The sequence below is a fragment of the Zalophus californianus genome, chromosome 3 (genome assembly GCF_009762305.2).
Source record: "Zalophus californianus isolate mZalCal1 chromosome 3, mZalCal1.pri.v2, whole genome shotgun sequence".
NCBI lineage: Eukaryota > Metazoa > Chordata > Mammalia > Carnivora > Otariidae > Zalophus > Zalophus californianus.
Genome location: NC_045597.1, coordinates 144,868,451 through 144,880,851, shown reverse-complemented (window position 1 = coordinate 144,880,851; position 12,401 = coordinate 144,868,451). Strand labels below are relative to the sequence as shown.

The following is a 12,401-nucleotide window of genomic DNA, read 5'->3' as shown; positions in this document are numbered from 1 at the left end:
ATTATCAATAATAGCCCAATTATGGAAAGAGCCCAAATGTCCATCGGTGGATGAATGGAGAAAGATGTGGTATGTATACACAATGGAATATTACTTAGCCATAAAAAATAATGAAATCTTGTCATTTGCAGCGATGTGGATAGAACTAGAGGGTATTATGCTAAGCGAAATAAGTCAGTCAGAGAAAGACAAATACCATATGATTTCACTCATATGTGGGATTTAAGAAACCAAACAGATGAACATGGGAGAAAAAAAAAGAGGGAGGCAAACCAAGAAACAGACTCTTAACTCTAGAGAACAAACAGGCTTTGCTGAGGAGGTGGGGGAGGATGGGTTAAATGGGTGATGGGGATTAAGGAGGGCACTTGGATGAGCACTGGGAGTTGTATGGAAGTGACGAATCACTAAATTCTACACCTGAAACTAATATTCCACTGTATGTTAACTAACTGTAATTCAAATAAAAACTTGAAACTACAAAAAAAGAATTGATAGGCTGGGATTCATTAAAATTAAAAATTTCTGCTCTGTGAAAGTAAATATCAAGGGAATGAAGAGACAAGCTACAGGCTGCATGGAAATATTTGCAAAAGACTTCTCTGATAAAAGACTGCTAGTCAAAATATACAAAGAACACTTAAGACTCAACAATAAGAAAACAAGCAATCATATTAAAAAATAGGCTAAAGACTTTAACAAACACCTCACCAAAGAAGATATACAGATGGTGAATAAGCATATGAAAATATGGTCCACATCATATGTCATCAGGAAAATGCAAATCAAAACAACAAGATGCCATTACACACCTATTAGAATGTCCAGAATCCAGAATGCTGGCAACAATAAATGCTACTGACGATATGGAAAAACAGGAACTCTCCTATATTGCTAGTGAGAATGCAAAATGGTACAGACACTTTGGAGGACAGTTTGGTGGTTTCTTACAAAATTAAACAAACTTTTGCCATATGATCCAGCAATCCCACTCTTTGGTATTTATCCAAGGGAGTTGAAAAATTATGTTCACACAAAAACTATACATGGATGTTTATAGCAACTTTATTCATAATTGCTAAAACTTGGAAGCAACCAAGATGTCCTTCAGTAGGTGAATGGATAAATAACTGTGATACATCCAGACTTGGGAATATTATTCAGTTCTCCAAGCAATTGAGCTATAAAGCTATGAAGACACATGGAGGAAACTTACATGCATATTACTAAGTGCAAGAAACCAGTCTGAAAAAGCTGCATACTATATGATTGCAACTATATGATATTCTGGAAAAAGCAAAACTATGGAGACAATAAAAAGACCAGTGGTTGCCAGGTGTTAAGGGAGTGGAAGGGATGAATAGGTAGAGCACAGAGGATTTCTAGGGCAGTGAAAATACTCAGTATGATACTCTAATGTTGGATGCATGTCGTTATACATTTGTCCAAATCCACAGAATGTACAACACCATGTGTGAATCCTAATGTAAACTATGGGCTCTGGGTGAGAATGATATTCAGTGTAGATCCATCAAATGTAACAAACATACCACTCTGATAGGGGTTGTTGATAATAGGGAAGGCTATGCATGTGTGGGAACAAGTGGTAAATAGGAAATTTCTGTATCTTCCCCCCGCCAGTCTTCTGTGAACCTAAAGCTGCTCTAAAAAATTAAGTTGAAAAAACTTGGTTTTTGAAGACCTACACCTTCTCTCATTGATTCTTTCTTCCTTAACGTCCCCCTGTGTTCTCCATATTCTTGAGTTGAGCAAATGATTACTTTTGTCATTTTAGGTGGTTCTTCATAGGAAATGCCTTTTTTCTTTTCACTGAATATAACTTTGTCTTCTCTGATAATTATAATGATTGACAGCATGTTTAAAATAAAAATCATTCAGTTAGTATTCTGGGAAACTTTCAAGAATTAGCAAATTTCCTCTTGAAATTTCTTGGGAATATCTTAAATTTGCTATTGCTAGTTTAGTAATGGCTCGAAAAGCTGATAACACTTTGAAATAATTAGACCAGTTATCCAAACACTGCTACGTGTAAGTGGGATATCTATTTTAATGCATTGACACCATAGGTTAACCAAAAAGTATTCCAAATAAAAAATTAAGATAAAATTTGCTTATATTTCATTATAATTTTCAAATATGAATTTTAAATTTTTATTCTGTAGTATTCTTGCAAATTCTCCACAATTTATAGGCACTTTATGTATAGTTCTGGTCATGTATTATTTAGGAAAAATGTATAAAATATTTTATTTATGAAAACTATATTTTTAGGAATAATATGTAATTTATATTAGAATATATCTATTTATAAAACTTTATAAAACTGGTTTACTTTTTTTTTAGAAACTGTTTATTTTCTATCAACCTTATTTCCATTTTGTTTGCTTTGTGGAAGAGCAGCTTAAGACTACTCAGTGGTTGTTCCTGCCCACTCAGTGGCCTGAGCAGTGGGAGCTGCAGACCAGTCTTCAGTGGCCGGCTGGGCACTCCAGTCTTCAGTAGGGAACTGCTGAATAGGCACTGAGGGCACCTGTACGCCTTCAGACCAGTCTGCAACTTCAGGTTGAGAAGCAGTGAATTCAGGAGCTGGAGCAGTCCATTCACCCTGAAATTCCTCCTTGGTCACAGCCTGTTCAGCAGAGACCTGCTCTTCCTTTTCAAGCTCTTTAGGATCTCTGTAGAAGTAGAGATCAGGCATGACCTCCCATGCGTGTTCATGGGAAATGGTGCCAGGTATGTGCAGAACTTCCCTGGCCAGCCTCCACCACATCAGACCCACTGAGTGAGCTCCCTTGTTGTTGAAAGGGATGGCAGTGTCCACATAGTGCAGAGGAGAGTCGGTGTTAGACAGAGCAATGGTAGGCAGGTTAACATAAGATGTCTCTGTAAGAGCCTGGTGGTCAGCCCTGGGATCAGTAACCACCAAAAGTCTCAGCTCTTGGAAGGCTGCCTGGATCTGGTTAGTGAAGGTTCTAAGAGTGAAGCGGCCAGCAATGGCAGTGGCCCCAGCAGCAGCACCAAACTTCAGTATTCCCAGACGATATGACACTGACATCAGCTGGGTTTTCAATGGCAACCATAGCAGGAGCCGCCAGCAGAAGCTTCTCCCAAGTTCTCTTCAGATTTATGATGTGGATACCATCACTTTTCCTTTTGTAGATGTACTGTTTCATTTGGAAGTCAAGGTTGGTGCCACCTAAGTGGGTTCCTGCTGCAAGGAATTTGAGGACATCTTCCTCCTTCATGCAGGACATCAAGGGCTCCAGACATTGTGAAAATTTCCCTTTATGCTATGATGGGAACGCAAAACAATGCCACATGGACCCTTCCCTGGGTAGCATGGAAAGGGAAAACTGGTTTATTTTTAACTCAATGAATATTATGTGTTTTCAAATATTTCAGAATGAAATGGGGATGTAGATATCACTCTGTAAAATTATAGAGGTTTAAATTTCTGTAGTTTTATTTTTTAATTTATTTTTTAAAAAGATTTTATTTATTTACTTAAGAGAGGGAGAGAGAGAGCAGAATAACATAGGAGCAGGGGGAGGGGCAGAGGGAGAAGCAGACTCCCCACTGAGCAGGGAGATCCATGCGGGGCTTGATCCCAAGACCCAGAGATCTTGACCTGAACCAAAGGCAGATGCTTAATCGACTGAGCCACCCCGGTACCTCTAAATTGCTGCAGTTTAAAATATTATTAATATTCTGTCTCTTTCTTGGTATAGAATTTACATTTTTGGATAATGTTAACCTGAGTTTTGTCTTTAAAACTGAAGGCCACATCTTGTTGAACAAAATAAACCTTCAGCAACTTGCTTCATACAGACAATTAACCTTCTATTTTGCTACTCTTGCAGTCTGCATTTTACTTGAGTCCCTTACCTGCATTCGATAACTATTAATAAACGTCAACTCACCCTTCCTATCCTACCTTCCTCTGGTTACCAGTGTGGTCATAGTTAATACCATTTTCATGGGGTGAGTATCAGCCAACTCAATGATAAATTCTTAAACAAATACTGACAGGAAAGGTAAAAGAACTTCTAGAAGCAAGAAAAGACACGGTATACCTCAGTTACAGCCATGGGTATGGTTAATCTTTTAGCCTCCCCATCATGTCTTTTTTTTTTTAGCATAACATCATGTCAGCATCTTCAATAGGTCTAATGGGTTATCTTGTATTCTTTATCAATTTCTTGACAAAATTGGCTCCAACTTCTAATCCAGTGTCCTTTTTTATAGCTTCAGTTTCATGAAAGCCAGTTACTACTGGCTTGAGTTCTAGATGTTATTTTATCCTCTTTGTCTATTGTACTATTTATCTTCTGCCTATATTAATTCTTTTCCCATATTATGTTGTCCAATTATTCTGTCTCTCAATTACCACCATTGCCCAATTTTATTCTGCTTCCAAATTATCATCAACATGGTCTCTAGAAATTTTTTATTGGATATTTAGGACAAAAAAGTTTATATCATGGGACAGCATACCATTTAAAATCAGATTATAGATATTTATATCTGTTAGATTATCCTCCATGACAAATCACCTCACTGCTTTAAGGCAACAATCATTTTATGATTGCTCCTGAGTCTATGGGTTGACCATGTAGTTGTACAACCACCTGTGGGTTGGGTGTTCTAGGATAGCCTTTCTCATCTATTGGGCAGTTGATGTTGGCTATTGGCTGTGGTAATGGGGATGATTGGACCATGTGTCTTTTATCATCCAGCAGACTAACCTTGGCTTTTAACATGATAGCAGCAACAGAATTCTGAAAAGTAGCAAGACATAAGCCTTTAATAATCACTTTCCAAATTTCTGCTTATGTCAGATTTGCCATTGACCAAAGCAAGACACATGGCCAAGCCCAGAATCAGTGTGGGAGGGGAATACTCAAAGGCAAAGAAACAGAAAGGAGGATTATTAAGCCAATTTCTAAACAACCTATGAAACATTGTTTAATTTCTATATCTTTTTTTAATTGGTCATCTTTCCTCATAGGGCACATGTATTCCATTGCATTGCTGGGCTAACTTCTCTTTCTATGACCTCTTCTCTTTCCACCCTGTCTCAGCAACTCAATCTTGCCCATTCCCTGTTTCTTTATATTATGCAAGGTGCTTTATCTCTTTTTAAACTCTTCCTATGTCATCTATTTTAATTATTTTATTTTATTTTAATTCCAGTAGAGTTAACATACAATATTATATTAGCTTCAGGTGCACAATATAGTGATCTTTCTATGTCATCTAAATCTGACTTCCAAAGAACCTAATTTTTGTAAACAAACTTACTGATGACATATGTTTATTAATAATGATAATAAATGATAAGAGTTCAGTAGACACTCAAATCTTTTTCTCACAGCTAAGCAAATATGAAGATGAAAATGTGAATTCTCACAAAATAGTCATTGTATGACCTTTATGTACTCAGTGTTTAAATAGGGCTTAAAATTTATGAACTTATACTAATTCTGGAGGCCCACTAAGGGTTCTCTATTATGAAAATTTTATAGCACGTTTGGAAAAAAATCTTTCAGAAAATGGATATTCCAAAACAGAAGAAAAACAACTGTTTGATGACGATACGAGAAAGCATGAACATTTTGAAATAGTGTTAATTATTATTATTTTTAAAACAAACTCTATAAAAGTGTCCAATTTTATTTTAAAAACTTAAGAGAACTCTGCTGCAGAGTTTTCAAATCTAATTTCCAGTGATGGCAACTCTAAAATCTGAAAAATTTTACTTAATGACTTATTTTATTTGTAGATGTGAAGAAGGGTTGTATACCCAGATCAGGCTCTAAGGGACTTCCCTGCCATACTGAAGTAGCAACCTGAAGATCTGGGTGTAGAATATGAAGTTTCACTTTATGATTCCTATACAGGGAGTAGAGTCTAGTGATCTGATATATGTAGCTATTCAGCAATATAATCAGATAAAAATATTTGTATCAATAACAAGTACAACTGAACCTCTCTGATACCCATAGCACTGAGATATGCTTTAGTAGGATTATCTGATAAAATAAGGGACTATCCATTTTAATTTGAATTTCAGATAAACAACAAATAATTTTTTAGTCTAAATATGTCCTAAATATTGGGTTGGAGATATCTATCTTTCTATGCTAAAAAATTATTCATCTGAAATTCAAATTTAGGAAGATTCCTTGTATTTTTTTTAAAGATTTATCTATTTGAGAGACAGTGAGAGAGTGCACACTCGAGTGGTGGGAAAGGCAGAGGGAGAGAATCTTTAAGCAGCCTCTTCGCTGAGTGGGGACCCCATTGTGGGGTTCAATCTCACAACCCATGGACCCATGAGATCACAGCCTGAGCTGAAACCAAGAGTCAGAGGCTCAACCAACTGAGCCACTTAGGCTCCCTGGGGAATTCCATATTTTTACTTGTTATTTCTGTCAACCCTATCAGCTTAGAACAATATGAAGCTGAAAAGCCAGGAAATAGACATAAAAAGTAATAACGTAAGGAAACATATTGTAGCAGTTTAAAAACATATATCCACCAATTATTTGGCGCTCCGCTGAGAGGGGGAGTGTATGTCCCTTCCCTTGAATCTGATTAGATTTCGGATTTGCTCATAACCAAGAGAATGCAGAGGAAATGCTGCTGTATACCTACAGAAGCTGGGACATGAAATTCACCGTAGTTTCTGCCTTGCTTACTATTAAAGCAGGGAGCCTCCAGACAGAAGACCACTGCTACCCTTAGGCCATCATACTGTGAGGAAGCCCAGCCCACATGGAGAGGCTCAAATAGGTGCTTCAGTTGACAGCCCCTGCTTAAGTCCCACTGAGGTAGCAACTTAGAGCCAGTAGCAACCATCAGACATGTGAGTGAAATCACCTCCAGATGATTGTAACCCCCAGCCATTAAGAAACTCCCTGCTGAAAGGCTGACGTTGTAGAACAGAGATAAGCCATTCCCACTGTGTGGTATCTGAATTCTTGACTTTCATAGTCCTAGACCATAATAAAGTGGTTGTTTTAAGCCACTAAGTTTTGGGGTAATTTTTTTGTTGTTGTGTAGTAATAGTAAGTATAATACACATATTAAGAACAAAGTGAGTGTTTAACATAATGTGTGCTATAGGAGTTTAGAGGAGGAAGCAGTCACCAAAAGTTTGGATAGGGTGGGGCTCTCCTTCCTGGCCCCTCCCCCCCACTTTAAAGGCAGAGCCTGACAGGCAATAAAGGACATGGACAATGAGAAAGGAAAAGTGTGAAAGCAGAGTTAATGGCAAAGATCCTTGTTCTTTTTTCTTTAAAATTCTTTTCTTAGAATAATTGCAATTAAAAATAAACCAGCTTACAAAGCCCTGGAAAAACAGAGTAAGAGCTGAATGGAGAAGAAATAAATTAAACTCCCATCTTAATTTCTGGGCTATGCTTCTGGGCATTTAAAGATGAAGCTATTGTGGTTGTTCATACATAGTACTTAATGGTCTTTAGGGAGACTGATAAACTGAGAAACAGCTGCAATAATTTTGGATTGGTGATCCACCAGGATAACTTAGTTACTTAAATTTCATATTTCTTTAAAATTCTGAAACAAGGGCATTCTAAAATGTTTTCTTAAAAGAACAGAAAAGTTTCCAGGGAGAACAAAGCAATTTGGTGAAAGGAGACTTTTCTTTATGCCTTAATGCTTTTGGAGAGGTCTACAAACTGCCAAACAACCAAAGATAAAAACAAAAGAGAATATTTGGCCTTTATTTTGTGAAAGGATTTTTTGAGAGGAGCCATGTGTGGGTATTGTAGGGAAAGACATTGATGGTTGAGTCTTTTTCCTTGAGGACTTCACAATGGCAGCAGATGTTTACACTGTAAAGGATGTTTGTACATTACTCAAAATAAAGCTAAAACCTAGACTATCTATTTACATATACAACACTAGAGTCTTTATTTTAGAAGGGGTTGCAGAAACAGCTTCCCTCCTCTCCTTCCTGTATTCTTTCCTCTCTTCCCTTCCCTTGCACCTCTCTGGACCTTCCCAGGACCTTTCAGTACCTGCAGTGAAAACACCCATGCCCAAAGCCAGGTGTTCACTTTCTTTGAACTTCCATAGCTGCCAAATCCCAAGGTGGGAAAGAATGCAGATGACTTGATTAGACTTTTGTCTTAGAGAGTTAAGTAACACCCCTTACATATTGTCAGTAAGAAGACTAAATGTTTAAGAAGATGAATGTTCAGTATGATATGCATTCTTGTATATAAATACACAAGAAGTGATCCTATAAAAAATGTAAGTTTTTTTTTTTAGAAATTAATTTTGGAAATCTGTTTGGGGTCCATTTAATATCTGGTTTATATATGACTATATATATTCTACAAGTATATATATATATATATGACTATATATTCTACAAGTCATGCCATGTAGAAACCAAATCTTAGATTAGTCAAAAAGAATTTGAGGAATGCTTTAATAGAGCTTTAGTTTGCAACTAGGACGGTTCTTAAAATATACTGAAAGAAGGAAGCCAGCTGCTAACACAAAGGAGTACTACTCAATAGTCACTGTGTAGGAGTTGTTATGAGGGCTAGAAAGGAGACAGTACAGATATTCAACAATTGCTTAAATCTTTACCAAGAAATACTCTGGGGAACGTGCCATACTTAAACTCTATCTAGAGGTGATCCACATTTTAGGTTTAGAGAGTTATAAACTGATGGTATTCTCTGAATAATTTGGTAACCTAGGAATGAATAAATTATTTGGGTCAGATTTAATGTACATAAGTATTGAAAGTAAATGAAAAATGAATTTAAGACTAGGTTTTTAAAGAAATATAAGCTCACTTTGGAAATAAATCATAGCATAACCTTTGAAAAGAATAACCTCCCTTACTATTTTCCAAGATACTTTTTTTTTAAGATTTTATTTATTTTTGACAGAGAGAGAGTGTGTACAAGCAGAGGAAGCAGCAGGCGGAGCTTGATCCCAGGACCCTGGGAACATGACCTGAGCAGAAGGCAGAGCTTAACCATCTGAGCCACCCAGGTGCCCCTATTTTCACAGATACTTTTATTTGTAAGCTGAGAAGACTCTATGGTTACACTATATTCATAGATTCAATGATGCTTTGATAAGTTTAATTTTTTGAAGATTTTATTTATTTATTTAGAGGGCATACACATGCAGGGGGAGAGGGAGAGAGAGAATCTCAAGCAGACTCTGCACCGAGCACAGAATCTGATACAAGGCTCTATCTCATGATCTGAAACCATGACCTGAGCCGAAATCAAGAGTTGGATGCTTAACTGACTGAGGCACCCAGGCGCCCCAAGCTTAACTTTTAATAAACAGATAAAAATAAGCAACAAAGGGGACAAGAGAAGGGTAGTTTTGGGTAGAAAAAGCAATTCTCATGCAGTTTCATTTGAAGTTACACAAACACCTGAAAGCACACAGGGAAATACTCAAATTTGCAGATGCCACTAGCTTTTCTGAGTAAAGACTCATCTACCTATTCAGCTCTCAAAAAACTTTTATTGGGTACTTAACATATTCCAGGCATTGTATTAGATAACAGAGATGAAAGGATGAAGGTGATGCAGCCCTTGTCTCAAAGGGCACAATCCAAATGGTGGAGACAAATTAGGTAAATATATAACCCCATCTAATATAACATCCAAGAGATCTGCAAAAATGAATTAGTCACTCTATATAATTATATATCTTTTTAGTATAAGATGCTGCTTGGCAGAAACTCTAAAGTAGTTTTCAAACCCAACACGGATTCTCTCCCACGAGTCTGACTCATCAGGAGAGATTATTCTGTCCTGTGTTAAGTGGAACCACATCATGCTATCTTGGAGCCCAAATTCCTTGAGTACATAGTTGATAAAACAGTACCACAATGGGCATTCTATTTGATCTCTGCCAATCCTTCCCATTTTTCTGGTCTTGCTATAATGCTCTTCTGTTCACATTCCTGAGACGAGTAATATCTGCTTTCTGATCTTTTAGTAATGAAAGGAGTTTAACCATAACTGGATTCGAGTGCACACTTGGCCAGTTTAATCCCTAGGTTTGATTCCAAGTTCCACCAGCCGGTGGTAGGGGAGTCAAACAGAGTTAACCTGTTGATGATTGTTTTGGGTTGAGACAGCTAGCATTGTGATACTTCTGAGTAAATAACACCTTCTATGTTTATAACAACACCTGTAGATATTGTTCCCACTTACTTTATTTTACTTGTAAAATCTGTGTATTTTTTTGAGTCACATTTTTAGTTTCCTAGAATTTTAAGCATTAGCTTTATTATTATTATTTAAAGATTTTATTTATTTATTTGACAGAGAGATAGAACGCACAAGTAGGCAGAGAGGCAGGCAGAGGGAGAGGGAGACCGATCAGGCTGGGAGCCCGATGCGGACTCGATCCCAGGACCCTGGGATCATGACCTGAGCCGAAGGCAGACACTTAACCAACTGAGCCACCCAGGCACCCCTAGCGTTATTATTATTCTTAAAAAATACTGTTTGTGAATGTGTACATGTGTGATTTGCCTTACTTAAAGCTTACCTAAAGTAAATACAGTCTTTATATCCAAGAAGAGTATAACTCAAAGGACTGAAAGCACAATTCATGTGTGCTAATATTAATATCCAGGAAGATCTTTTTCTAGAATAAACAAATCTGAGAATGTTAGTTATCCATTTCCTATTTCATTTCTTATTCTGCAAATGAACCAAAAGGGACAGGGATTTATTGACCATTGTGATCTGCACATCCTTGGAGACATTCAACTGCTTTTGGCCTCCATCACCCCAGGATCCCTTTAGCATCCTCTTTGACACGGAAACAAGTGAACAAACATCAAACACCTATGTGTTTTTTTTTTTCCCGTCCTTTTTTTATACAAGTCCCTGCATGTACAAGTTTAAGAGTAAAGAAAACAAAGGTTAATTAGAAGTAGAATATCAAGCTAATTTCCCTTAACTGGCAAAACTTCTGCACGTGTATGGGCCTGTAACTACATTTGTTTTTAAAAGATTGATTTATTTATTTGAGGGACATCCAGTGAGAGAGAGCACGAATGGGGGTTGGGGGGCTGGGGGGGGAGGAGAAGCATTGGGCTCCCTACTTAGTGGGCAGTCTGTTTCTCCCTCTCCTTCTGCCTCTGCCCCCACTTACGCTTGCTTGCTCTCTCTCTCATATAAACAAATAAAATTAAAAAAATAAAAATTTAATGTTAGGAAATAAAGTTAGCTTGCCTTTACTTATTGCAATCAGTCTATTTGATACATGGACTATTTGGCATTAGGCATGTAGTGTTAACTTGAAGTCTGAAAAAATATTTCCTTTTTGAACTCTAATGATGTGTCATCATAAATTATATTGTTGAAAAATCATTTGACAGAAAGATAGAGATGGCTTTTGGATCTTCCCAAACCCCCACATAGAAATAACCCAGCAACTAGACGGCAAAACCAAAAATATTCATGGCAACATTTATAATAAAACTAGGTGGGATGATAGTCTCTTGAATTCCAAAAGTAGAAGTAGGTACAAACCACCAAGAGCAACCGTACAAAAGATACTGTCTTATGTTCAGGAGAAAGCAGAGAAAAACAACGGTGAGTCTGAAGGACCTGAGAACAGGAGATCCTAAAATAACCAATTAATATCCACTGGAAAATATAGCAGCAGCAATCTCAGAACCACAGATGATACTGGGACTGGGTTTTGCCCACTGTCAAGAGTGCTGGGGGGATGCCTGGGTGGCTCAGTCAGTTAAGTGTCTGCCTTCTGCTCAGGTCATGATCCCAGGGTCCTGGATCGAGTCCTGCATCGGCTTCTTGCTTGGTGGGGAGCCTGCTTCTCCCCTTGCCTGTGGATCCCCCTGCTTGTGCTCATTCTCTCTCTCTTTCTCTGACAAATAAATAAATAAAATCTTAAAAAACAAACAAACAAAAAGAGTGCTGGGGCCTTCACAGTAAGGCCTAAAAGCATTAGAAAGGCCTAGGGCCTTTAGACTCTTAAAATTGACCAGCTAGAATTCCCTTTCAAGACAAGATCCCACACCAAGGAGAAACTGTTTAGAGTGGATTAAAAGCTGGCCAACAGAGAGACAACCAGAGGACCAAAGGGCAATGTTTAGATAAGATTTGGGGAAGAGACAGAGACAGGAAATCTCAGCAAACTGCCTTATTATTTAACAGTATACAAACAACAGAACATGGAACTCTAAAAGCATAGCTGAATTCTAAAAATTCATGAAAACCAATTTTACACAAAATACCCAGAAACTATTGAGGTTAAGTCTTAAAAAGTTGTTACAAAAATAAAAGAAAATAAAAAGAATAGCATTTTTACAGACAATATAAGCCTGCTAA

The 12,401-nt window shown here is 37.4% G+C and overlaps 1 pseudogene; it reads right to left on the bottom strand.

Moving 5' to 3' along the window:
- Positions 1-2,428: 2,428 nt before the first annotated feature.
- LOC113920178 lies at positions 2,429-3,291 on the bottom strand (annotated as a pseudogene).
- Positions 3,292-12,401: the final 9,110 nt, after the last annotated feature.